General features: G+C 27.3%; 1 long non-coding RNA gene across 1 annotated transcript; it reads right to left on the bottom strand.

Moving 5' to 3' along the window:
• Positions 1–565: 565 nt before the first annotated feature.
• Positions 566–5,997, bottom strand: LOC136086632 (uncharacterized). The gene is made up of 4 exons (XR_010641482.1): positions 5,862–5,997; positions 5,724–5,787; positions 5,116–5,182; positions 566–817 (listed from the first exon to the last, which is right to left on the bottom strand). It is a non-coding gene; the product is annotated as an uncharacterized LOC136086632 (long non-coding RNA).

The raw sequence follows: 5,997 nt of genomic DNA, 5'->3' as shown, positions 1-5,997 counted from the left end.
AAGTAGCATAGAAGTACTTCAAGTATACTCTAGGTAAAATATTCATTTAATAACGTCAAGAAGAAATTGAAAAAATAAAAATAACTTATAATTTTATAAAAATTAAGTTTCACTCGTCTAGCATTCTGAGGTTTCTTAACCAAACCTAACGTAGCATTTTGAAGTGGAATATAAAAAATAGAAAGAGTAAACCAAGAATTTAAAAATATACTCAGCGTGGAAAGTATTTTGCTTTTATTCATTATTTTTTCACTATTTATGATTTTCTAACCAAAATTGGGGTATTACAATTTATTATTCAACCTGACATTCTGTGGTCCCTATTTAAAAAAGTAAATCTTAAACTATTATCTAAAGATATATGAAAATGGTGCCCCTAAAAAATTTAACTTTATTGGCATTTTACATCTATACCTAGCATTCTGAGATCCTCTTACCTATAAACAATTATTATAAGAATCTAAGTTCTCAATTTTCAAAGTTTTTTTATTTAAATATGTAAATAAAATTAATGTGAGGATACAGTTTTTGTCTTTTACATTTTAAAAGTGAAAAGATTATATCATATTTTCATAACTTTAATTTCTTTGTCAACATTGTTTAAACAAAAAAAATATTTTGTCTGAACATAAATCACATTAGCTGACCGAAATAAAATTCGAGACAAATATAAAAAAATTCCGTAAATAAGAGCAGTATCAAAAACACAAGTTTTGTTGTTTCGTTAATTTTTTTTCGTTAACTTTTGTTTTGCAGATTCTTTTTTACCAGGAGTACAATAACCATTCAAGTAGCATCTTCTTGGGGGGAGTAACTCCTATAACAATAAAAAATAAATAATTTTTACTTTATACAACAGAGGAAATAGAATTAACCTCATCTTGGACTAATATTTTGTAAAAAAAATTTTTAATATTTTCTCTGTAAACAAATTTGTACGATACATATTTTCCATTTACAAATTTTTAATTATTGTTAAAAACAACAGTTTTTTAGATTATAGTATGGCATAATTGAATTGCGGTACATTTGATAAAAGCATAAAATGTATATTACTTGAGCTGTAACAAATACAATTAGCCTAAATAATAATTATTTTCAGTTTACTTGTATATTTTGATTGTTTACTTGTATATTTTACTTATATACTTTGATCTAGAAACAGGACCGCTGCAACCGGGTGGGCAGCAGGGGCATTTTCCCCCTCAATAATTTTTCAAATAAATATTTTTGAAGAAATCAACTGAAAAAATGACTTAAAAAAAAAAAGATTCTTGAAACTACTTCAGGGTAGTACTGCCCCCAATATAATTTTTGTTCCTACGGCCCTGAGTAATACACATTTATGACCTAATTTTTTTTATTGTTTGTAAGTTAAACAAATACTGTGAAATTAGTGCTCATTAAGTTTTCAACATTTGGTTTTTGATACTTGAATGCAAAATGGGGTGTGCTCAAAATTTAACGAATGAAGAAATAGCTGTAATCAAAGCATACAAAGATACAGGTTTATTTTATCTGGAATTTGCAAAGAAAATTAAAAGATCTCCAAAAGTAATTAACAATTAATTTAAGACGGACGTTAATTATGGAGCTTTTAAGGAAGCTGGTAACAAACATAAAATCGATTATTGTACTAAACAAACTATTGCATGTCGTGCAGCTAATCAGCACATGACTGCGTCTCGAATTCATGCTAATTTATAATTACCTGTAACTGTTCAACATGTGCAACAAATCTTTTATGAAGATCCAAACGTAGTTTGGAAAAAGCGTAAATAAAAACCAAAACTTATTGTTCGTCCAAATGAAGCTAGATTACAAGTTGCAAAAGAACACTTGTCTTGGCAGGAGGAGTGGCATCAAGTTCTATTTAGTGATGAAATAAATTTAAATCTAGATGGTCCTGATGGACCATCTAGATGATTATAGAACTTCCACTGGCATGTATGAAATACATGCCAGTGGAAGTTCTAGTTTTCATGATGACCATCATCATGAAAACTAGAACTTCCACTGGCATGTATTTCAACACATTGACTTTAAAATAAAGTTTGATTGAAGATGTTGAAGAATTGATGGGTGAAGATTTCACTTTTCAACAAGACAATGCTGCTATCCATAATTCAAAATGGTCGAAAATCCATGGGGAATACTTTTTTGAATGGTTTTTTAAAATGATAAACAAATTGAATCCACATTCGAGTTGCAAACTCGATTAAGGGAATCTTGGAATGAAATGTCTTCAGAAACCTTGTAAAATCTTGTTGCTGGTATGTCAAGTTGCATATTTGAAGTCATTAAGAATTCAGGAAGCATTACTAAATATTAAACTTAACATTATAACTTTTAGTAGTTGATAAGTGCTTTAAATTAAAACTTCATGAATGTTATAAAGATACCATTGCAAGAAAAAACTTGAAGATAAATTTTAACTAAAAGATTTTTTCGGAAAGAAATCATTGAATATGAAGTTGAATTAAGCATGAACACATTTTAAATTTATTAACATTTAATGTAATTGACATACTTTAATTTTTTTTTTAATTTATGAAAATAAAACTTATGTAAAAATTAATTTCAAACTACTATCTTTCAATGCGATGAAAAGTTGCACACCACCTTCAAGGTTGTTATATGAACACCGCCTCCAAGGTTATTTTATGAACATAACCTCGAAGGTTATATTATGAACGCCACTTCGTTATTTTCTTAAACAAAATGAGAATGCTATTAGGAGTGTTTGCTGACAAATGCTCCAAATCTGTTTATCAAAACATGTTTAAAACTCTGAATCTAAATTGTGTCTTTGAGAACATTTGAGAAGAGCATAATTAGAATACTCAAAGACTTGAGTTTAATGACATTAATTCATATAAACCAAAAAATAAAAAACATTAAATTTTGTGAGTGCTTGATCCATAAGCCTGTACGAATTTCTTTTTGAAGCACATTCTTGTCATCAGGGGCAAGGAGAGAGGAGGCAATTTTTAGACCTTAAAAGATCGTTTTGATTCATTGAACCAAAACGATCTAGTAAGGTAAAAAAGAGCAATTTTTTGATATGGTAAAGCCAGACTAGGCTAGCGATTTTCAGGTTTAATGTTTTGTGAGCAGGCAAGCTTAATCATAGAAATTTTTTAATTATTTATTTTTAGAATATTAGTCCTACGCTTCAATTTTTTTTGCACCACGCAATATTATTAAAATTTCTTATCAATTTTAAACAATCTCCCTAATTTTATCTTTTTTAAACATAAAGTTTTGTCAATAATTCTTTCCAAAATATCAATTTTTTTTAAAAAATATAATATTATAATATTCCACAAAAATATTGTAAAAAAATTAGAGTTTACAAATTTGCCCCAAGTCCCTGAAAAGATTTCTATTCAGGATGTACACCATACAATTCGTTCACTTTAAAGAACAGTTTGTTTATTAGTCGTTAACATTATGTAATTGAAATTTATGAAGTAATCAAATTTTCATGCTACACGTACTTTATTTAACAAGTGAATCTACCGATATTTGCGAACAAAATTCTCCACTTGTTAAATAACTCGAAACTTTTCCTCAAACACGACCGCATTTATAAAAAGTAGTTTTTTAGATTAAATCAGTCAAACCCAAACCAAACCATCAGTCAATATATAACACTTGCTGTCTTTATAACTAAATATGACACTTGCTGTCTTCATAGCTAAATATGACACTTGCTGTCTTTATAGCTAAATATGACACTTACTGTCTTAATAGCTAAATATGACGCTTGATGCCTTTATAGCTAAATATGACACTTATTGTCTTTATTGCTAAATATGACACTTGCTGTCTTTATAGCTAAATAAGACACTTGTTGTCTTTATAGCTAAATATGACACTTGTTGCCTTTATTGCTAAATATGACACTTGCTGTCTTTATAGCTAAATAAGACACTTGTTGTCTTTATAGCTAAATACGACACTTGTTGTCTTTATAGCTAAATATGACGCTTAATGTCTTTATTGCTAAATATGACACTTGCTGTCTTTATAGCTAAATAAGACACTTGTTGTCTTTATTGCTAAATATGACACTTGCTGTCTTTATAGCTAAATATGACACTTGTTGTCTTTATTGCTAAATATGACACTTGCTGTCTTTATAGCTAAATATGAAACTTGTTGTCTTTATAGCTAAATATGACGCTTATTGTCTTTATTGCTAAATATGACACTTGCTGTCTTTATAGCTAAATATGACACTTGTTGTCTTTATTGCTAAATATGACACTTGCTGTCTTTATAGCTAAATATGAAACTTGTTGTCTTTATAGCTAAATATGACACTTGTTGTCTTTATAGCTAAATATGACACTTGTTGTCTTTATTGCTAAATATGACACTTGCTGTGTTTATAGCTAAATATGACACTTGCTGTCTTTATAGCTAAATATGACACTTGCTGTCTTTATAAATAAATCAGTTTATACACAGTCTTATACTACAATTCGTTTATCTCAATAAATATCAGTTTGTCTATCCTTAATATTTTAAGGTTTGCGAACGTATAGAGTACGCTTTTTTGAAATCGGAGTTTTAATAGATAGTCTACCAATATAAAACAATAAAATTCAAACTTTTTTGCAAACTTCAAAACTCGATTTTAAAGACGAAAAATGTTCATTAATTTCATCAAAAGTTCATCAAACTTCAGAACAGGATTCATAACCCTAATCTCCATACAACAACTATAAATTATAGTTTGATAGCCAGGTTTAATCATAACTTTTGCTAAAACAGCAAGTAAACAATTACATTATCAATAACCAATATCATCGTGATTTGCAAAAAGATTAACTTGTACTTCATTTAAACATTCTATATTCAAAGGATTGTTAGTAATGTTTTTTTAATATGAGTTTTAATAAGTTTTAATAAGTATGAAGTATAATAAGTTTTAATAAGTATGAAGTATGATAATTAATAAATGAATATTAAATAAATATGGTGATGAGTTTAATAAGAAGTTAAATTAAAATTTTTACATATTAAAATTAAAAGTTAAAAGTTTTGTCAAACTTTTTTTTATATAACCAAGTTTTAAATAAATAATTAAAAGTTAAACGTATTTACCTTTTTTAAAGGAATACCATTTTTTATACTATTGATCACATGTTGCCTCAATGAAGGATCATTCAACCTATAATGAATAAAAAACTAAAATAATGGATCATTCAAAATATTCCCAGTGGCCAAAGTACGTAAAAAAGACGTCTTTTAAATGTTTTAGATGTTTTTTGAACGTTTAAATGACGTCTTTTTCAGGCTCTGTGCCCACTAGGTTATCAAAAACAAAAAACTAAAATGAAAGACCGTTCAACCTATTATCAAAAACAAAAAACTAAAATTACTTTTACTTATTAATAAAACTTTTGTATTTAAAAAAAAAAATTGTAAACAAATATTTTTTCTGAGTAAAAAAAAAACCCAACGGAATAGCCAAAGAACCCTTCTCTCGATAATCTTCTTAAAATTATAATATAACATTCATAAACGATTTAAAATTTAACAAACAATTACAATATAATATTGTTATTATTTGTAAAATTTTGAATCGTTTATAGTTCGAAGTTTATCATTATATATAGTAATATATTTTCATTGTGCGTGAACTTCTTTTTAATTTTCTGGTTATTCTTAAATATTTTTTAACAATAAAGAATTTAAAAATATATCAATACTTGACAAGTTCTAAACTTTTTTAGAGTCTTTCAATCGAGCTGCCTTTGGTCGCGCATCAATAAGCTAAAATCAAAATTTTAAAAAGTGATAAGTAAACAGCAAAAGTTTTAGGTACAAAAATCAAAAAAAATACTTACTGCAAAGAATGCAACACAAAGCAAAAGAATGCAAACTCGTGTCATTTTAGAGAGGTGTTGTTATACAATAAACATGTACCTTCCGTTTCGTTTCTTTTTATAACGTTGCTGATTTGGATTAGCTTTATAGGACTGC

Source organism: Hydra vulgaris, chromosome 10, assembly GCF_038396675.1.
Source record: "Hydra vulgaris chromosome 10, alternate assembly HydraT2T_AEP".
Lineage (NCBI taxonomy): Eukaryota > Metazoa > Cnidaria > Hydrozoa > Anthoathecata > Hydridae > Hydra > Hydra vulgaris.
This window is presented reverse-complemented; position numbering and strand designations above follow the sequence as displayed.